The 23,160-nt window shown below is 37.1% G+C and overlaps 1 protein-coding gene across 2 annotated transcripts in view; it reads left to right on the top strand.

The window, feature by feature from the left end:
- Positions 1–23,160, top strand: part of LOC148941226 (fatty-acid amide hydrolase 2) — a 322,168-nt gene that overhangs the window by 51,289 nt on the left and 247,719 nt on the right. The gene's annotated exons all lie outside the window — the stretch shown is intronic.

Genomic DNA, 23,160 nt, shown 5'->3' with positions numbered 1-23,160 from the left:
GCCTTTGAGGACCGGGGGCTTCCTTCGGGGTTGGAACCCTTTGGGGTTGGGTTAGAGGACCTCACAACACTGTTCAAATGAAACTTGTGTATTATAACGACCACAGAGTTTCACCTTTAAATTCTCTTCTAAAACCTTTTCTAAAATCTTCTTTCAAAATGTCTCTAACTGTTTCGCCGAAATAACCCCATAAAATGGATAAAACGGTTTCGCCCAAATAATCCCTAAACGTAATTTCAGCGTGTTCCTTTTGTTTGGCATCTCTGTGCTAACGCATTTCAAATTTCTAGGAAACCCTTTCCTACGTTAATCTCTTCACCTTATAAATGTTCCTAGCTAAACTTTTAGGGTTTCGTTAGAATATCAATTTATCTCTCCGACTTAAAGCACCGTGAAGCCGTATTTAAAAATAGAATTTCTATCTCTTTAGACTCCCGCATAATTCCAAGATAACAAGTGATGTCAATTATAATTCCTGACACTAAAGATCAATGAAGCCCTATTTGAAAATAGAATATTAATTTTCTCTCTGACCTAAAGAACGTTTATCCCTCAGGCCTAAAGATTAAAGAAACCTTAATGTTTCTTAATTCTCCCCTTCGTGAATCAATAATTTCCCCTAGCAATTATGTAAATCAAGTTTACAGATGCTATTTCTCAGGTTAAGCTAACCAAACAACAATGAAGACATTTTTTTTTATTAATTCCCCCCTTCCTCAGACCTAAGATTAAAGAATCCTTAATGTTTTCTAATTCTCCCCTTCGTGAATCAATAATTTCCCCTAGCGATTATGTAAATCAAGTTCACAGGTGCTATGCTCGTGAATCAATAATTCCCCCGCCGATTATGTAAATCATCCCTCATGTCATTCGCACGTGGCCAAACAACAACAGATCGATTGACCTTGACACAAACATTAGACTCGATCGATAATCCTTGAATAAATTATGTCCCCCAACGATTATGTAAATCACCCCACATGTCATTCGCACGTGGCCAAACAACAACAGATCGATTGACCTTGACACACCCACATTAGACTCGATCGATAATCCTTGAATAAATTATGTAAAAAAAGTTATAGGTGGCAGCAGGGGTGTCGCGTGGCGCTGGTACCCCCTCCTCTACTGTCATTCATACTCCTGCCATTTACCCGTGCCCCAGCCATTTAAACATTTGCCTCTCAATTACTTGGACTATCTGTCTTGGCTTTTCTCTGTCTACAATTACCCAGCCCAGTCTTGATGCAACCTATTGCCCAAAATACTTGATAAATTCAATTCAAACGATTGTTTTGCCTGTTATTTCAAGCAAATTTATGGTCCTACGTCAATTTTAAATTCTTGGTCAACCTTCTTAAGACCATAGGCGGGTGTGCCTTGTTTGCCTCTTTTTTAAATTCTTGATCAGCATGCCTAAGACTCTAGGCAGGCATGCTTTTCCAAAAACTAACCTGACAAGTATGTGTCCAATAAGAGAGTCATTCATACTCCTGCCGTTTACTCGTGCCCCATCCATTTAAACATTTGCCTCTCAATTACTTGGACTATCTGTCTTGGCCTTCTATCTCCGTCTACAATTACCCAGCCCAGTCTTGATACAACCTATTACCCAAAATACTTGATAAATTCAATTCAATCGTTAAAAAATGTGGGAAAAATTCAAATTTTTTTCAAAATGTGGGGCTAAGCTTAGGCAATGAATAGGTACTATTTGAAAGATAAAGATGGCCTTAAACGATTGTTTTGCCTGTTATTTCAAGCAAATTTATGGTCCTATGTCAATTTTAAATTATTGGTTAACCTTCTTAAGACCATAGGCGGTTTTGCCTTGTTTGCCTCTTTTTAAATTCTTGATCAGCATGCCTAAGACTCTAGGCAGGCATGCCTTTCCAAAAACTAACCTGACAAGTATGTGTCCAATAAGAGAGTCATTCATACTCCTGCCATTTACCCGTGCCCCAGCCATTTAAACATTGGCCTCTCAATTACTTGGACTATCTGTCTTGGCTTTTCTCTGTCTACAATTACCCAGCCCAGTCTTGATGCAACCTATTGCCCAAAATACTTGATAAATTCAATTCTCGTGCCCCAGCCATTTAAACATTTGTTTCTCAATTACTTGGACTATCTTTCTTGGCTTTTCTCTGTCTACAATTACCCAGCCCAGTCTTGATGCAACCTATTGCCCAAAATACTTGATAAATTCAATTCAACCTAACCTAACCTAACCTATTGCCCAAAATACTTGATAAATTCAATTCAAAATCAACGGATGATTTTGATCAATTCAAATCAATGTCCGTTGATTTTGAATTGAATTTATCAAGTATGTTGGGCAATAGGTTGCATCAAGACTGGGCTGGGTAATTGTCGACAGAGAAAAGCCAAGACAGATAGTCCAAGTAATTGAGAGGCAAATGTTTAAATGGCAGGGGTAAATGGCAGGAGTATGAATGACTCTCTTATTGGACACATGCTTGTCAGGTTAGTTTTTGGAAAGGCATGCCTGCCTAGAGTCTTAGGCATGCTGATCAAGAATTTAAAAAAAGAGGCAAACAAGGCAGACCCGCCTATGGTCTTAAGAAGGTTGACCAAGAATTTAAAATTGACATAGGACCATAAATTTGCTTGAAATAACAGGCAAAACAAATGTATCTTTCAAATGCTGTCAAACGCGGAAAAACGTGCTCAGAAAATGTGGTTCTGCCCCCTGTCAGATTCTCCGTATTTTTCTACATATGTGTGCCAATTTTCGTGCTTTTACCATAAAATGCACAGACCTAATGGAAATTAGCGTTTATGTACCTAACTATATTTCCAATGACTCCGTTCAGTTCTAGTTACAGATGTAGAGAACTGATAAATTGCAGAGAAAAAAAAACCATAAATATGAAGACAAAAATTTGACCTGAGCAAATGTTGTGAAATAGGAAGCATAGAACATTTTTACAATCTTGTGATTAACTAGGTTCACTTATTATTTTGATGATAACGCTCTGGGGTGTATATCTGATATGGAAATATGGTGGGAAATCGAAAGTTTCAAAGGTGGCATATTTGCATTAATACTAATCTGGAACATATTAGGAACTGTAGTGAATCATTATTTTGCGATTTTTATTAATTCGCTTCTTGTTTGATCTATTTGATTGAATCATGAATCTACGCGCTATTAATATCGTGAAAAATCACTAGATTTAGGAAAAATGTTGGGTCTGATTTTCGGGCGAAACAAATTTTTCAAGATTATTTTATTGTGCCTAAGGGTTCCTTTGGCCCAATAGCTCACAGATGTTAGTTTCAAGGTTTTAAGGGGAATCATTGCTCTTTTTTGGAACAAATCAACATTTGGGAGACAATTCGATTTGTCTTATTCCAGTCTTTAATAATATTTGAATTCCTCTTGCCCTCCCCAAACACTCCTTGAAATTTTTAATTCAATCCCCCCAGTTGTAGTTGATGTATAACAGATACGCTGTTTGATATGCTGATGAATATGCTGACTTTTAATTTACTTTACCGCTTTTCTGTGGATAGATTCTAAGTTCTACCAGGGCTAATACTGTCTAACAGTATTCCTCCCTTCCCATGTCAGAAATTGAGGTCCACTTGGCCGTTAAACACTCCCTGAAAGTTTCAGCTTGATACCCCAAGCCATTCCTGGTATTTACGTTATTCTGGTATTCTAACAATAGTATCTTTTGGTTTACTTTGGTACATAGAAGTGAATAAATTCTAATTCCCATAGGGGCTTTAAGTGTAAACATGAGCTAAATTATCATCATCTCTCTCCCATATGCAACATATAAAATACCCCTGTCTCCCTCCTTCCATCTCTTAAATTTCCAGAAAATTTTGACTCTTTGATACACATAGTGTCTTTTAGTCTAGATCTCACCCTTCCCCAACTTCAAGTTTGAGGTCTGCTCTCCCCCTCCCAACGCTCCCTGAAAGTTTAACTTGATCCTGCAGAACATATTAAAGGTAAGGCTGATAACTAGGGTGCATATAACGTTTGTTTTGATATGCTTATGTACGTGTGTCAATTCTAGAGTACATACTTAGGAAACTCTTGGAATCCTGGCCTAGGAAACGGTTCCTAGGAGCTCCAACCTGATTGGACAACTAAAACTAACCATAAACATGGGAAACATAAACGAAATTCATTTTCGTTGTCAGACAGTTCAGAATAATCATAAACTGAATTTCAAAAACGAAATTCCGTTCAGCATGACGGTGTCATGAACCATGTCAATCTGTTTCAATAATTGAGATACCCTGCTAGGCTTAGGAAGAGAATAACAAAGCTGAAACAAAATCCAAAGTAGTACTATCATTATTGCTTATTTTGTCCATTAAGTGGTTTCAGCGGACTATTGAATTAAATAAGAACTTAAGAATATTCTTCCTACTTTATAATTGAAGGACTAGTTAGTTGTTTAGTTCACTACGTCTAATAAGGTATGCCACCACCTAGTTGTCTAGAATCACCGAGACAACTAGAATCACCTAGATAGCTAGAATCACCTAGAAAACTAGAATCACCTAGATTCTAGACAACTACCTAGTTGTTTAGAATCACCTAGACAACTAAATTCGCCTAGAATCACCTAGACAAGTAGAATAACCTTGAATCATCTAGACAACTAGAATCAGTTAGATAACTAGATTCGCCTAGAATCACCTAGACAAGTAGAATAGCCTAGAATCACCTAGACAACTAGAATCGCCTAGAATCACCTATACAACTAGAATCACCTAGATTCTAGACAGCTACCTAGTTGTTGAATCACCTAGACAACTAGATTCACCTAGACAACTAGAATCACCTAGAATCACCTAGACAACTAGAATCACCTAGATTCTAGACAACTACCCAATTGTCTAGAATCAAGATGCACATAGAATTTTATGTGCAGCTTGATTCTTCAAATATTGATCGTGCTCCTTACTTTCAGTAAAAAACCTGTTTTTTGATTAATTATTCTAATTAAAAAGGCATTTGTTTTTCGAAACTATATTATTTTGACTACTATTGTCCCAATAGTTTATCTGTGACGGGGCCTATTGAAATTTGTTTCTATTTTAATTTTTTTTTCAATGAAAATACCAACAAGGAGCAACATCCTTAGAATCCTCAACTTGAGGTTATAATATCCTTAGTGCCCTCAACTTGAGGTCGCCCTCAATGAGTGCCCTCAGTTTGGACTGTCCTTTAACTTTTAAGAGACCATAGTCCAAGGTCTCCTTTAAAAAACTGAGAATGGGTCATTCTTTGCAACCCGTACAATCTCTTAAAATAACCTAGCTGAACGTTTTCTAACTGGGCAGCGTTCTCATGTCCCCAAACCTCTGCCCCGTAAAAGAGAATCAGCATAATCTTAGATAAAAAGAAACCCTCTTATGCAAAGACAAATTCTTCATTCCACTAATTTTATTCCTGAAAAGTGAAAATGTTGCAGCTCTTCCTCTATTTAACACTTCTTTAATATGAGAACTCCATCCACCATTACTTTGGAAGATATAACCAAGATACTTTATATTTTCAACTACTTCTAATTGTTGTCCTCCAAATACAAATATATTATGTATTTTTTCCTTCATTTTACTGAAAACAACCACTTTAGTTTTCATAACGTTCAGCTGTAACTTTTGCATTTGTAAGTGTCCCTCAATTCAATCCAGTAACATCTGAAGCTCCCTTGCCGACTTCGCCACCAATGCAGTGTCATCCACATACAATAACACCAAAAAATTGATTTTTTCAATACAAAGCTTTGGAGGTAATTTTTTTTCCAGAAACTCCACCATATCATTCAAAAACAAACCGAACAGTCTCGGGGACATGGCGCTGCCCTGCTTCACTCCTTTTTTAAGGTCAAATAACCGGGAAAATCCCAAACCTGCAACCCTGACCATAGATTTAGTCCCAGAATACATACCAACAAATAAACGAATAAGACTTAAAGGTAGACCTACACCTCTTAAACACTTTTCAAGGAGAGCTCTATCTACATTGTCAAATTCCTTTCTTAAGTCTAGAAACGCAACATACAGCTTTTTTCTACCTGATCCATACTTCTCTATCAGACAAATGCTCTAATACATCTATAACACAAATCTATAACACAAATGCTCTAACCGACGTACTATACCCTTTCCTGAAACCCCCTGCTCCTCTTTAATTACTCCATAACCCTCCAACCATTCACTCAACCGATTGTCCAAAATCTTTTCTAAAATTTTACTAAGTGCAGGCGCTAATGCTATCAACCTATAGCTATCATGATCACTAGGACTACCTTTCTTAAATAGAGGTACCATAATCGATACTTTCCATAGGGAAGGCCATACACCACTACTTATAATTCTATTAAAAATATTCACTAAAACTATAAAAAAACATAAAGAAACCTCTTTAACAAAACTGCTGGTATACCATCTATTCCTGGCCCTGATCCTCCCTTCATCTTCTTAACTACTTTCCTAACTTCATCTGAGGTTACCTCCTTCATTAACTCATAATCTTTTTCTTTCATCGGAAACTACGGAGCAACCCTTGATTCTTCACTATCAAGGCCACTAAAATCTCCATCTATACTGTCAAGAAAACTAGCCGAACTATCAACTTCAGGGATATCTGATTGGCCTTTTCCTTGTCCATTCTCCTGCATTCTTCCTGCCCAAAATTGCTTTGTATCCCCTTACCATATAAGCCTTCTCTCCCTCTTTCTGTTCCTCTCTAATTTTCTCTCGTTTTTTCCTCCGTTTTAGCCTATTATATTCCCTTCTCCTTTCCTTAAACCGTAAAAACAAGCTCTGCCTGTCTTCCTCTACAGAGCAAGCATTTACCAGATCTAATAACTCCTCCAACTCCTTTTTAAAAGAACTACATTCATCATAAAAAAAAAACTATTTTTCCTTTTCATATTTGGTTTCTCTGACGCACTAGCACAGTCGTAAATCACAAAGCCAAAATGTTTTAAAACTCCATCTATATCCCTTATTTATTCATACACACTCTCAACTTTCTCCATTATTTGAGGCCTCAAAAACTCCTCTTTCATCGACTCCAGCTCCTCTTTACTCCATTAACTCTTTAAACACTTCCCTGAAAAACAAAGATCCTTTGTAACCCTCCTAGTAGGACTATCACCTTTTTTATTCCTTGGAACTCCTCTTCCAAGACAAAGCTTAATCTCAACTGGTAAGTGGTCAGAACCTACGACCCTAAGAACCTCTGCATCAACTGTCAGGGCCACGAGGTCAATACCAACCAAAACATAATCAATTACACTAAGGTTTGTCCCCGACAGGCAGGTAAACTCACCCTCCTCCTCAAAGGTCCTCAAAGTTCAAAGGTCGGATAAGAAAAACTCTGGTGTCAATAGAACCCCCCAGGGCACAGGGGAAAGCGTTCTAAGTTATGCCCTAAGGGCATGTATGGTTCTTATGAAATGGATGCTCGTATAAAACTTCATAGAGGGCTCATTTGATTGGAAATTGAAAGTTTTAGTTCACTTTTTAAGAGTCAAGAGAGTTAAACTAGCCCCCCCCCCCCATTCTCTTTTTTCCCCAAACCCGTCCGCTACAAATTTTGAGATGTCCAGTATTTTGGAAATTGTTCAAAAATTAGATAACAAAAACGCCCCCCCCCAGAGCTCGGGGGATAGACGTTTTAAGTGTTGTCCTCGGGGTATATATGGTTCTTATGAAAGGGAAGCTCATAAAAACTTCAGAGTGGGCTCATTTGATTGAAAATTGAAAGCTATTGTTCAATTTCTAAGAGTCAAAAGATATGCGAGGGAAACTAGCCCACCCCCCCCACACCCTTTTTTTCCAAGCGCTTACGATAAAATTTTTACAATAGCCATTTCATTAAAAATAGTTCAAAGGTCAGCTAAGAAAAATTCCTTTGTCCACGCAACCCCCCAGGGCCCAAAGGCAGGCATTATGACTAATGTTCTAGGGACATATGTAGTTCGTATGGAAGGGATGATCGTATAAACTTCGGAGAGGGCTCATTTGATTTGAAATTTAAAGTTCTTGTTCACTTTTTAAGAGTCAAAAGAGATCGGAGAGCAACTAGCCCCCCCCCCTCCACGCCCGAAAGGCATCAGATAAAAATTTTGAGATAGGCATTTTGTTAAAAAGACTTCTAAGTTCTGACAACAAAAAACTCCGGTGTCGACACAGCCCCCAATGGCCCAGGGGTAGGCGTTGTAAGTTATGCCCCGGGGGTATATATGGTTGTTATGGAAGGGATGCTCGTATAAACTTCATAGAGGGCTCATTTGTTTGGAAATTGAAAGTTTTAATTTATTTTTTAAGAGTCAAAAGTGATTTGAGGGCAGACAGCCTCCTCCCACAATCCATTTAGTTTTTCCTAGAGACACTTTATACACAAAAGGTCTTTTTATAAACTTTAAAGGGGGCTAACTCAATTGGGCATCGAGAGCACCAGTCCCTTCTTGCAGAGCAGAATGTTATCGCAGAGCAACAGGCCCCCCCACGCCCTTTTACCCCAAATAAATCTGATAAAAAATTTGAGGTCGACATTTTGTTAAAAATAGTTCAAAGATCATAGAACAGAAACTCCTTTACATATGGTCATTTCGTTAAAAATAGTTAAAAGATCAGATAATAAAAAGTCCTCGGTCAACACCCCCCCCCCCCAGGGCCAGGGCCGGAGGCGTCAGTATTGATCTGGGGGCCATAATTGTTCTTATGGAAGGTATGCCCGTATAAACTTCAAAGAGGGTTCATTGGAATGGAACTTAACAGTTGTAGTTCATTTTCTCAGAGTAAAAAAAAGATCAGAGGGCAACTAGTCCCAACCGCCCTCCACGCCTTTTGGTGTATCGGATGGATAAACCCATCCGATAAAAATTTCAGGTAACGATTTTGTTAAAAATAGTTCAACCATTAGATATTCAAACTCCAAGGTCGACACAACCCCCCAGGGCCCAGGGATAGGCGTTGTAAGTTATATTCTGGAGACATATATGGTTCTTAATGAAGGGATACTCGTATAAACTCCAGAGATTGCTCATTTGATTGAAAATAGAAAGTTCTAGTTCACCTTTAAAGAGTCAAAAGAGACCGAAGCTTAATCTAGTCCCCCACGCCCTTTTGATGAATATGCTGACTTTTAATTTACTTTACCGCTTTTCTGTGGATAGATTCTAAGTTCTACCAGGGCTAATACTGTCTAACATTTTTTGGTGATCATAAACATACGTTTGTTGGTATCCAAATCCCCTCCTTCCAACTACAAAATATGAAGTCTTCTTGCTTTCTCTCCCTTGTCTGCCCCAACCTTCTGAAAGTTTCAGCTCGATTCACACTTGCAGTTCCCGAGAAATTGCAGATAAGGCATTTTAATAAACTGAGCGCATGCTTTGTTTAGATTCATCTCCACCTATCTCCCAAGAGATTGTTCAAAATGCATTTGGACAACCCATCATTCCCTTAAAATTCCAATTCGATCCCCTAAGCTGTTCCTGAGATAATGCAGATACGCGTTTTTGTTAACCTGGGTACATGTAGTTTTTTTCGGTCTGCATAGCTACACCTACGGGTTTAGATTCTAGCCCAACAGGGGTTCAAAGTGCCAACATTTTAAGCAGATTGGAAATCCAGCCGTTAGAACATTTCCGTCTTCTCCCCCTCCCCGCAAGTCAAGATTTGATGCCCACTTTAGGTTGATTAGGTATATAAAAAATCATTTTTAGCCCCTCTCCCTGTTCTGCCCTCCCTTCCCAAGTCAGAAATTGAGGTCCACTTGGCCCTTTAACACTCCCTGAAAGTTTCAGCTTGATACCCCAAGCCATTCCTGGTATTTACGTTATTCTGGTATTCTAACAATAGTATCTTTTGGTTTACTTCGGTACATAGAGGTGAATAAATTCTAATTCCCATAGGGGCTTTAAGTGCAAACATGAGCTAAATTATCATCATCTCTCTCCCATATGCAACATATAAAATACCCCTGTCTCCCTCCTTCCATCTCTTACACTTCCAGAAAATTTTGACTCTTTGATACACATAGTTTCTTTTAGTCTAGATCTCACCCTTCCCCAACTTCAAGTTTGAGATCTGCTCCCCCCCCCTCCCAACGCTCCCTGAAAGTTTAACTTGATCCTGCAGAACATATTCAAGGTAAGGCTGATAACTAGGGTGCATATAACGTTTGTTTTGATATACTTATGTACGTGTGTCAATTCTAGAGTACATACTTAGGAAACTCTTGGAATCCTGGCCTAGGAAACGGTTCCTAGGAGCTCCAACCTGATTGGACAACTAAAACTAACCATAAACATGGGAAACATAAACGAAATTCATTTTCGTTGTCAGACAGTTCAGAATAATCATAAACTGAATTTCAAAAACGAAATTCCGTTCAGCATGACGGTGTCATGAACCATGTCAATCTGTTTCAATAATTGAGATACCCTGCTAGGCTTAGGAAGAGAATAAAAAAGCTGAAACAAAATCCAAAGTAGTACTATCATTATTGCTTATTTTGTCCATTAAGTGGTTTCAGCGGACTATTGAATTAAATAAGAACTTAAGAATATTCTTCCTACTTTATAATTGAAGGACTAGTTAGTTGTTTAGTTCACTACGTCTAATAAGTTATGCCACTACCTAGTTGTCTAGAATCACCGAGACAACTAGAATCACCTAGATAGCTAGAATCACCTAGAAAACTAGAATCACCTAGATTCTAGACAACTACCTAGTTGTTTAGAATCACCTAGACAACTAAATTCGCCTAGAATCACCTATACAAGTAGAATATCCTTGAATCATCTAGACAACTAGAATCACCTAGATAACTAGATTCGCCTAGAATCACCTAGACAAGTAGAATAGCCTAGAATCACCTAGACAACTAGAATCACCTAGAATCACCTATACAACTAGAATCACCTAGATTCTAGACAGCTACCTAGTTGTCTTGAATCACCTAGACAACTAGATTCACCTAGACAACTAGAATCACCTAGAATCACCTAGACAACTAGAATCACCTAGATTCTAGACAACTACCCAATTGTCTAGAATCAAGATGCACATAAAATTTTATGTGCATCTTGATTCTTCAAATATTGATCGTGCTCCTTACTTTCAGTAAAAAACTTGTTTTTTGATTATTTATTCTAATTAAAAAGGCATTTGTTTTTCGAAACTATATTATTTTGACTACTATTGTCCCAATAGTTTATCTGTGACGGGGCCTATTGAAATTTGTTTCTATTTTCATTTTTTTTTTCAATGAAAATACCAACAAGGAGCAACATCCTTAGAATCCTCAACTTGAGGTTATAATATCCTTAGTGCCCTCAACTTGAGGTCGCCCTCAATGAGTGCCCTCAGTTTGGACTGTCCTTTAACTTTTAAGAGACCATAGTCCAAGGTCTCCTTTAAAAAACTGGGTATGGGTCATTCTATGCAGCCCGTACAATCTCTTAAAATAACCTAGCTGAACGCTTTCTAACTGGGCAGCGTTCTCATGTCCCCAGATCTCTGCCCCGTAATGGAGAATCGGCATAATCTTAGATAAAAAGAAACCCTCTTATGCAAAGACAAATTCTTTATTCCACTAATTTTATTCCTGAAAAGAGAAAATGTTGCAGCTCTTCCCCTATTTAACACTTCTTTAATAAGAGAACTCCATCCACCATTACTTTGGAAGATAAAACCAAGATACTTTATATTTTCAAATACATCTAATTGTTGTCCTCCAAATACAAATATATTATCTATTTTTTCCTTCATTTTACTGAAAACAACCACTTTAGTTTTCATAACGTTCAGCTGTAACTTTTTCATTTGTAAGTATCCCTCAATTAAATCCAGTAACATCTGAAGCTCCCTTGCCGACTTCGCCACCAATGCAGTGTCATCCGCAAATAATAACACCGAAAATTTAATTTTTCCAAGACACAGCTTTGGAGCCCATTTTGCTTCCAGAAACTCCACCATATCATTCAAAAACAAACCGAACAGTCTCGGGGACATGGCGCTGCCCTGCTTCACTCCTTTTTTAAGGTCAAATAGCCGGGAAAATCCCGAACCTGCAACCCTGACCATAGATTTAGTCCCAGAATACATACCAACAAATAAACGAATAAAACTTAAAGGTAGACCTACATCTCTTAAACACTTTTCAAGGAGAGCTCTATCTACATTGTCGAATTCCTTTCTTAAGTCTAGAAACGCAACATACAGCTTTTTTCTACCTGATCCATACTTCTCTATCAGACAAATGCTCTAATACATCTATAACACAAATCTATAACACAAATGCTCTAACCGACGTACTATACCCTTTCCTGAAACCCCCCTGCTCCTCTTTAATTACTCCATAACCCTCCAACCATTCATTCAACCGATTGTCCAAAATCTTTTCTAAAATTTTGCTAAGTGCAGGCGCTAATGCTATGAACCTATAGCTATCATGATCACTAGGACTACCTTTCTTAAATAGAGGTACCATAAACGATACTTTCCATAGGGAAGGCCATACACCACTACTTATAATTATATTAAAAATATTCACTAAAACTAGCAAAAAGACATCAAGAAACCTCCTTAACAAAACTGCTGGTATACCATCTATTCCTGGCCCTGATCCTCCCTTCATCTTCTTAACTACTTTCCTAACTTCATCTGAGGTTACCTCCTTCACTAACTCATAATCTTTTTCTTTCATCGGAAACTATGGAGCAGCCCTTGATTCATCCCTATCAAGGCCACTAGAATCTTCATCTATACTCTCAAGAAAACTAGACCAAGTATCACCTTCAAGGATATGTAATTGGCCCTTTCTTTGTCTAGTCCCCTACCTTATTCCTGCCCAAAGTTGCTTGGTATCCCCTACCATATAAGTCGCCTCTATCTCTTTCTGTTCAACTTTAATTTTCTACCGTTTTTCCTCCGGTTTAGACTATTATATTCCCTTCTCATTTCCTTAAACCGTAATAACAAGCTCTGCCTGTCTTCCTCTACAGAGCAAGCATTTACCATATTTAATAACTCCTCCAACTCCTTTTTAAAATAACTACATTCACCATAAAAAAAAAACTATTTTCCCTTTTCATATTTGGCTTCTCTGAAACACGAGCACACACATAAATCACAAAACCCAAATGTTCTAAAATTTCATCTATGTCTCTTGTTTCATCATGCACACTCTCACCTGTCGCAATTATTTCCGGCCTCAACACCGCCACTTGCAACGACTCCCGCTCCTCTTTACTCCATTCACTCTTTAAAAACTTCCCTGAAAAACAAAGATTCTTTGTAAACCTCCTAGTAGGACTATCACCTTTTTTATTCCTTGGAACCCCTCTTCCAAGACAAAGCTTAATCTCAACTGGTAAGTAGTCAGAGCCTACGACCCTAAGATCCTAAACATCAACTGTCAGGGCCACGAGCTCAATACCAACCAAAACATAATCAATTACACTAGGGTTTGTCCCCGACAGACAGGTAAACTCACCCTCCTCCTTATCCTTCCCAAATCTTCCGTTTCCAATCACTAATGCATTATCTGAACACAGTTCCAGAAGCCTTTTACCCCAATAATTAACCCTTCTTTCAATATCTTGGCCCCTTCGAGATGTCTTGTAAATAATAGGCATGCGTTTCAGCGTATCAACAAGTGAAACTTGATTAATATTCTTACATAGTTCTGATTAGGCATCAAAGTTCTCCACCACCAAAAAAAAATCTTTATCCAACTGTGTTAACAATTACTTATGCTCCTCTTCTCATAAATCCCATGTCTCACTTCTACTACGTACGAACTATTCTGGGGGGCAATGTACACGGCACCTAAAATCAAACTTTTACCACTAACAAGATGAATCCGAACTCATATAATACTCTCCGATAAACTAGAAATTCGAGAATGTTTACGGAAACGATATTGCTTCATTAACAGCAACATACTTGCATAATATCTCACATTCTTTGCTGGTTTACATGCCAAATTCTCTACCCAGTATCCGTCAATAGGAGGCGCTGTGTTGTCACTATGCCATGACTTCAGATGAGAACTAATATAAACAATGCATAAGTCCTTCAGAAATTGTTCAATCATATTTCTCACACCCTGGACATTCCAAATTCGATCACCGTCTCGATATCACTCTTGGCTTGACTATCACTCTCAGAGCTTTCAAACACCACTCTGCCAGCGAAGGAAATGTCCATTTTTTCGCTAGCCGGTTCTTTAGCTAGTTCGACTTCTCTTGTTTCTGCTAACCCGTTTCGAGGAGGCCCCTGTTTGTGTACCGTGAGCAAAATGCGATATATTTAAAATACAAAGATTCTTTCCTTCCAAAGATGATTCTGACAGGCATTAACACGTCCCCTAATTGAGTTCAAATACCGCTTCAAACAGTCTAAATTCTTAATCAGCAAAAAGAGAAATTGCATTCTAGCTTTAGTCAAACAACGACGCTAGTCGGTTTGAATTTCGCTAAGATAATTAGTAATAAAAAAGTTGCTACGCACAATATTTCTAAGGAAGTTTAAACTATAAGAGCCGTGTGAACGTTCGAATCATCAGAAATATTTAAAACAATTTATTGGACGAAGGGTTCGCATCCTTGGGCCACTTGAGCCAATCGTGAGCCAGTCCTTATAGTGCAAGACAAAAAAAACTATGTTTGATAGTGGGGTAAAAGTGCTTTTTGAAATATTCGTAATTTAGAATCAGGACCACTTAGATAGAATTATTTCGGCGTGCGATCCTTGCAATTCTTTGACTGTTGTATCTCAGTCACCATTGTTGTCGTTTGAAGTGACACACCGCTGTTCACCTAAATATGTAAGTCTCAATAAATCTATTGTTTTTTTGCTGTGTATATTTCATTTTATGTGTCTGCATCTAGTCTGATAACAGGTAATTAGTTCGCAAATCTCCAAGGACGTTCCCAGGGAATCTGATCCCCAGATCGCTCGAAGTAAAGAGGTCACATTTATATTGCTACACATGCTGTTTTCTCTCAATAATTGAGGATGGCGCGGTTATAAATTTACTTCACTCCCCATCGTTGTGGCGCAGGGCTCGATGGCACAATCTTTGGCGCTATAAGCGGCGCTATCGGAGAACTTGTAAGGTGTAAGTTCACAGTTTTAAAGTACGATATTAGATTTGACGCGGTCAATATTTATGACCACAATTAAGCACAGTCCCTTCTATTTTATAACCACAGCCCTAAAACATTCATTGCTACATTTGTTCACTTCACTGGAGCTGGTGGTTACTTCCTTAACACATTCCGAAGGAAAGTCATAAGCAAACACTCTGCCGTCGATGTATAACTTTTCACCCCTAAGCCTAGCTTGATGGTGTTTCGACAAAGCGTACTCTAAGACCGGTTTAAGGTTTTTACGAGCTTCCCTTTGCCTGGCCCTATAATCGGGGGCAGTCGACAGCCCATTTCTCTTCAAAAGGGGATTAGACTTAAGAATTATCTCGCGAAATTCAACAGAGTTCATCTTTAGTAAGACTGGTCCCGCACGCATTCTGAACACGTCTTTGACGTCACAACGGTTCAGATTTAAGTCCGGTATACACTTATTAAGAACCATAATTATTTCTTGCTTCAGCGTATATATAGCAGGATTAATAGGTTCGAAGTTATATAGGACAACGTTGCATCTTCTCAGTTCTTCCTTACATGCACAAGCCTGCATGGTAGCTGCTCGTAAGTTCTTCCGAAGTATCTCAATTTCACTTTTCATCTCTTCACAAGCTTTGACATTTTCAGATAGTTTTTGGTTCAAAAAAGCAAACTGGCTTTCAACTGATGTAACCTTCACTAAAACGTCCGGCAAAGTCTTTTCAGTAGCCTCAATTAATCGTGGTATCAGATCTAGCTTGAAATTAATTTCCCATAAAAACTGAGCACTGGCTGTACCCTCAGGCATAGCCTCAGTTAGAGCTATAGTCGCTCCGTTTGAGTTATTCATTTTTCAAAAATTTCAATCCTCCCACACACTGCTTACGTACTCCTGTTTCAATAATCCAAATCCCGATCAATAATCATATATAAACAAGAGACCAAAGATATTATCACAAGAGTCTAAAATCTATTTCGTGTTTCACTTGCAAGCAATGCTAAATGAAAACAGATTTTAATTCAGAGAAATGATCCATACTTATTTCCAAAATGTCACATTGAATACCAATTGCATAGTTAAGTATCTGGTTTCAAGGTTATCCGTATGAAAAATATGTAAATAAAAATCCTCTATTACAGATTTAAATTTCAAGACATCTACACACACACTGCTTGCGTATTCCTGCTTCAGTAATCCAAATCACGATCAATAATCATATATAAATAACAGTCCAGAAATATTATCACAAGAGTCTAAATTCTATTTCGTATTTCACTTGCAAGTAACGCTGAAAGAAACCAGATTTTAATTCAGAGAAATGATTCATACTTATTTCCGAAATGTCACCAATTGCATAAATACCAATTGCATAGTTAAATATCTGGTTTCAACGTTATCCATACGAAAAATATATAAATAAAAATCCTCTATTACAGATTTAAATTTCAAGACATATGCACACACACTGCTTGTGTATTCCTGCTTCAGTAATCCAAATCACGATCAATAATCATATATAAATAACAGTCCAGAGATATTATCACAAGAGTCTAAATTCTATTTGGTATTTCACTTGCAAGCAACGCTCCCCGAGGCGATGTTCATCAGACGAGCGCTGAATGAATACTCTATATATGTAATGCAACACCATCAGTGCCATCTAATTATTTCTCACAAAAACATATCAGTAGACAAATAGACTTATACCTTTTTAATCATTAACTGGTATAGGTCATAAACGAACACATAAACTAAACATGGCCGCCTTTTCTGCTGAAATCTATCTGTAAGAAATGGGTAATTTGCATAATTACCCTGTCTGTCCAGCCTGCAAAAACCTAGACCTTGTTAAGTTTGAAAAAATTATTACCCATTGTCAATCACCCAAAATCTAACTGTGAACGCTGTGTCTGGTAACGTTTTGGAACACAATCCTTTAAAGACAGCAACGGGTTTTCCTCGACACTTCAAGTTCCTTTCTTTATTGAAATTTTCAATTTGATGGTCACAAAGTCAAAACCATTGCGAACTTGTAATGTAAAAAGGAATGACATTAACTTCTTACTTAATGTGACAGTCAGAAAGAGGATTATTTTTTTTGAGAGAAAGGAAAATTGTGAAGTTCTAAGTTAGTCAATCCAATTAAATAAAAAAACACTTACAAATAAGTAACATAATTGCAAGAAACTCTCTTTAGGAAGTGTCGCCTGTGAAGGATTATATAAACACACAAGAAAAGAACACGCTTAACCACCAATTTTCCCGCAGCCCAAATCACAACCTTCGATTTTTTCGCGATGCATCTTTCCACAATTAGTGCTAGAAAAGGTTGAAGAGAAGATTTGTAAGTGGAAGAGGGGTACTAAAATCGCCAAAACCCTGTTTTTAGTCTTAAAAATTTCCGATTTACCTTGGGAAGGGGCGGGGTTCTTTGGACCAATCATAAGAGCTAAAAAAATTCCCATACCCACCCCCCGATTTACAGGCATATTTGTATAAAAAATTGCTTAAAACATTGTATAAAAAATAATCGGTTTGGTAAAGCAAAATCGGAAACTTCAAGTTATGGAAATCTTGTTTTTACACTGGAAAGCGTTTTGTACCTGCGAGGGTAAATTTACCAAACGAATTAAATTTAACGTTTTGACTGTGGCTCCAACATACGTGACGAACGGACATCCGAGAAGGAATGCCTAAAAACGACTGAACTAAGAAAGGTGTTGGAATGAAAAAGAAAATACATGGGATTCAGGTTCTTTTATTTACAAACTAAATACAACTACAATATGGGTATGCCCGGCTGAGAGTCTAGCTCGTATTACCAGGCAGCCAATAACAAATAAAAACAACAAAAACACAATATATCACTATATTTGTAAAATACAGGCAGCCGGGCCTGTATTTAATTCATATAATTACAGGCAGCGACCACGACGAGACTTAAGGCATTGAGAACCTTGTGTCTCAATATTGTCTGCTCCGCAAGTTGCAAAATACCATGGACTCTGGACTAATAGAATCGCGGATTCTTTAAGGCAATGCGTTATTGCAAAGAACCACCTTATCTCCTCCATTATAAACTTTTTTAGTTTGTACTGCCAAATTATTTAGAATCAATTGGGCGATCTGGCCATAACTTGTAGAATTTGGATAAGAGATCCAAATACACCTAATATCACTGGTGGATCCAAGGGGGGGGGGGCCAAGATTTTTTCTGGCCCCCTCTTATCCTGTTTTTTCTATTTTTCTCTCTTTTTTAGAATAAATTTGTCAATTTAGTCAATTATTGGCACTTTTATCATATTGGCCCCCCAAGATTTTGCTCATTGGGGCCCTTGTCACATTGGGCCTCCCCCAAGATTTTGCTCTAGATCCACCCCTGCCTAATATCCCAGAAATCTTAAAAAATAAACATTTAATTTTCCCCATTTTGGACCGGAGATAGAGATATTCAGAATTAGCTCTAAGTAAGAGGGTGGAGGTAGACAGTGATTTATAATCTCACGTGATTTCTTGGAATATTTCTGGTCTATACCGTTGTTATCAAAGTAAAGAGTAACATTAAACCCCAAAACTAAAATAATATATTCCATATAGTAGGGATGTGGGTTGCCCCCTCCTAATCCCCAACTTCTCTCTCGAGGTCGTAGAAACTTTGAACGATGCGGAATTCATCGGAAATTGAGAATTCTAGCCCCCCTTCTTTTAAGTCGAAAGTAAATGGAGACCAACCATCCCCAGTCCTAGAACCTTTTTAACATCTGTCGTTTTGTTAGGTGGACAATCTGATCGACATTTGAGGTACTTACTCTGGGGCTGGTCAATTTTACATGTGTGTATTTCCCAGGGGGGGAATTTTGTGTGGGGGATTTTAAGAGGGGAGGAGGTAGAACGCCGGCCCTTCACTGTGGTATAGTTGAAACAGAATATATTGTAGGGTATTCATGAAATATTCAGTGAGACGGGAATCATCAGGGTGGAAATTTCCGAAAGGAATTCTTCGGGGGGAATTTTTTGCGGGGGGTTTTCTGCGGGAAGTTTTCGGTGGGACGCCGGCCGTCTACTGTGGTATAAATGAATTGGGATACATTTTGGGGTAGGCTATTTAGGAAATAAATTTTATTTTTGCTGCAGAAGAGATAATTTTGCAGTTGTTTAAGGGCACTAAAATAGCCAATTTCTTATCATAGCAGCATTAAAAGTATTCCACCCGTTTTTTTTGTTCCACCATTTTTCTGGAATCTTGTCACAAGTGTTGACTGACCTCACACAATTGTAAATGAAACCAAGATTTCTGTCACAAATTCCTGTTTTTGTGACTATTTTCTTAACTCGGGTATGCAAATAGAGGGAGGGCTTCTGATATCAAGCCCTGTCCCTAAATAACAGGATATTGACCGTTCTCTTTTATTCCAAACGTGATTGCGGTGCTTACATCCTTTGAAGAGACGACTATTGACCTCTCTTCTGAAAGCTTTCCCTCCATCTCGAAAGTCCTGCCTTTGTCTAAAATTTTTAGACGCCACCTTGTTCAGGTAGATTTTGGTGGATTCTCAGATGTTGATTAGCTTCGAAAGGCTTTGCTGAATAAAATGCATTGTAAGTTTCTAAGCTTTGGTCAACTCACACCCGTCGCAATTGCCACATATCTTAACCCGCGTTTTAAGAAAAAATGTTTCACCTGACGATCTTTTACAAGTTGTGAGCAATTTCGGAGACCACACTGCCTTTCCATGACGATAAAATAAAAGTTCAAAATAGGGATAAAATTCTATGCAAAGTTTATGTAAATTTATATTATCTACGTAAATTGCAAACGCGATAGATTTGGCCTTGCTGGCTGCTGAATCTCCGTTCTGTCACAGTCCCTGTTTTTGTGACTATTTTCTTAACTCGGATATACAAATAGAGAGATGGGTTCTGAGCTCAAGCCGTGTCCCTAAATAACATGATATTGACCTGTATTCAACCTACTACTCTTTTTATATATTTTGATGTAGAATTTGTCGGATTTTCTATGCAAAGTTTATGTAAATTTATATTATCTACGTAAATTTACATAAATAGTATTTACATACTATTGCTTACTGTTCCGAAGATTATTGGCTGAAATAGTCGGTTCTATTTTCTGCTCCTAACTTAGTAACCCACATCTGCAAAGTTTCTTTTTGAGCTTAAAAGCCACTCCTACGAAATTTTGAGGTTTTACACGTTTTTCCTAGAATGTCAGGTCCGTGTTAATTGCCATAATTTGTTTTTTAAACTATGGAGTGCTTTCAGAATTTTACCATTAGTTTCTGAAATTTTGCTTGAATTTTTCCATATTTTATAGGAGTTTTTGACGCTTTTAATTTAGTTCGTCCGAGGACCTCGCTATCTTTTTTAGCTACCCTTTTTGACTCTATTCTTTTTGACTACCCTTTTTGAATTTAATGCTGTACCTTCCACTTTCCTTAAATTCACCTATTTTATATTTTTGTTGTATTTTAAAATATTTTATTTAACTAAAAATTTAACAAAAAGCATGCTTTCATGTTTATTTCTATGTACTATAATTATAATTTTCCTTTTTAAGTTAAAGTCAGACTTTTATCTTGCTATTATGTATCCTCCTTAGAATCGTATACCCCATATGTTTCTCATTTTGGTTGAAGTTTGACTTAAAGTCTTGTTAATTGCAAGTCCTGTTTTGAACTCAATACATTGTCTTTCATGTTTTATCCCATGACCTTGTTACCTTGAACTTCTTAAGAAACCTTCTCTAAAGTAGAAGTTTACTGAGATGTTGAAGCGAGAAAACTTTCATGTCTTGTTTGCTGAAACTATTTGAAATGGACAATTTCAATGACACCTTGAATCCATGATCTAGGAGGAACCTTGACTAAGGGGCTCGAAGCCATCGTCAGTAAAATGATAATATACTGAAAAATTCTAAGAGTAAAAATAATTGATTCCATGATCTAGGAGCAACGAAAATAAAGTATTTTTCTTTTCTAAGCTAGGCCTGTATGATTTCTGTTTTGTTCAAAAATTACCCATTTCTACCAGGATTCAGGGTTAATTGTTCTATATTTTGATTAAATAGATGAAAAACGCTTGATTAACAACAAAAAAGAACAGCCTACAACTCAACGCATTACCACATCAATGTTTTAGTAAAAAAATTGCCATTTTTTTAAAGCTATTGAGTACCTTCAGAATTTTACCAGTACTTTCTGAGATTTTAGTTGTCTTCTTCCGTTTTTTTTTGGGAATTTACCGATGCTTTAGCTTTAGTAACTTCGTTGGGAGAGCTCCCTATCTTAAAAGCTACTCTTTTTAACTCAATCCATTTGAATACTGTACCCTCCAATTTTCTTAAGTTCACCTATTTTACTTTTTTTTTTGTATTTTATATTTTTGTATAACCACAAATATACCAAAAGTGTGGTTTCGTCCTAATTTCCGTGCGGTTTAAAAATTTTTGGGCCCCTTTTTTAATGCCAAATATTATTTGTAACTCCTCTTTTGAACTCTTTTGAAGTATATTGTCTTTCATGTTTCAACCTCTGTTGGACGTTAAACGTTGCTACCTTGAACTTCCCAAGAAACCTTCTCTAAAGGTGAAGTTAACTGAGATGCTGAACGAGAAAACTTTCATGTCTTGTTTGCTGAAATTGGCAATTTCAATGCCACCTTGAATTCATGATCTAGGAGGAACTTTGATAAAGGGGCTCGAAGCCATTGTCGATAGGAAACTTGGCTGAAGTCAATATTATACCAAATTCCTGCTATTTCTCTTTGAATCCAAACCTAGAGAATAATAACGAAAATATAAATATGTATAAAAAATGAGAGGCTTTTGAGTTAATGATTTTAGTTTGAAACAAAGCGTAGAACTTTGGCTGTGATTATATTCAAAAATTCGAAGCAAGGGTACGATAAATTTTAAGCGAAAATCCAAAGAGAGTAAAAATCTGAAGATAAAGAACAAATCAAACAGGACCACGGCCAGTAGATATTTAGATATTGTTTCATTCTCATTTCTTGTTTTCAATGTTTTTATTAAATTTTATTTTAATTTTGATTTTATAGATTATTTTAGATTTTATTTTTAGTTCTTTTATTTAGTATATTCTACATTTAGCGTTGAAGAAGCCTTGTTTTATTTCTCTCTTTGTTTTGTCATGGCTGGCTAGTTCGGCTTTCGATCTTATAAGCAAGAAAAAAAAAAAAAAAAAAAAAAATATCATCAGCAAAAACGTCAAACTAATTGTAGAAGCCTAAATAGAGGTATTAATTTATTTACTTTTATTACCTTTGATTTACTTCAGGCTGGAAGATAAAATACCTGTTTTTTCCAAAAAGATGCAATAGTTACATTCTTGTTGTTTTGAAAACCAGAAAAGCCTCTACAAGCCATGCTTTGTGGGCCAAATAACCGCTTAGGGCTTGTAAAATAGATTTCTTTTGAGTATGAGCAAACTATACTGCCATATTAACACACTCGTGAGCCATCGACTTTTCGTCAAGTTTGTGAAATTCAGTGCCCTAGAGAGGGGTAGAGCTATAGACAGAAGCTTAAAAATGTCTTTTAAAATTTCACCTTACTATCCAGATAGAATTTTCTTTCGGATATAATTACTATCCAGATAAAATTACTATCCAGATAGAATTACTATCCAGATAGAATTTTAAAAATTAAAGAACCTAAAACGGTTTTCAGAAAAATTTAATGTTGGAACAAATAAAACTTGCTTTAATTAGAATCCAAGTTTTATACATTGAAACTACACTCAATTTAAGCCTACTTGAAATTGTTCCAGTTCTGCGGCACTGTAATACGGCAATGTTAGTCTACAAGTAGTTTTCAATTCCAATTAAGTGCTAGTTCCTAGATTATTTTCTGTTCAGTTTCTTATTTCCTTTTGTTCAGAGTAGGCTATAAGGTAACGATGGTTCCCAAAACTGATCAACATGATGAATTTCATGTATATTATATACAGTATACGTTATATTATATATAGATATATA

Source organism: Artemia sp. Qi Xiang Cuo, chromosome 18 (genome assembly GCF_049724085.1).
Source record: "Artemia sp. Qi Xiang Cuo chromosome 18, ASM4972408v1, whole genome shotgun sequence".
Lineage (NCBI taxonomy): Eukaryota > Metazoa > Arthropoda > Branchiopoda > Anostraca > Artemiidae > Artemia > Artemia sp. Qi Xiang Cuo.
This window is presented reverse-complemented; position numbering and strand designations above follow the sequence as displayed.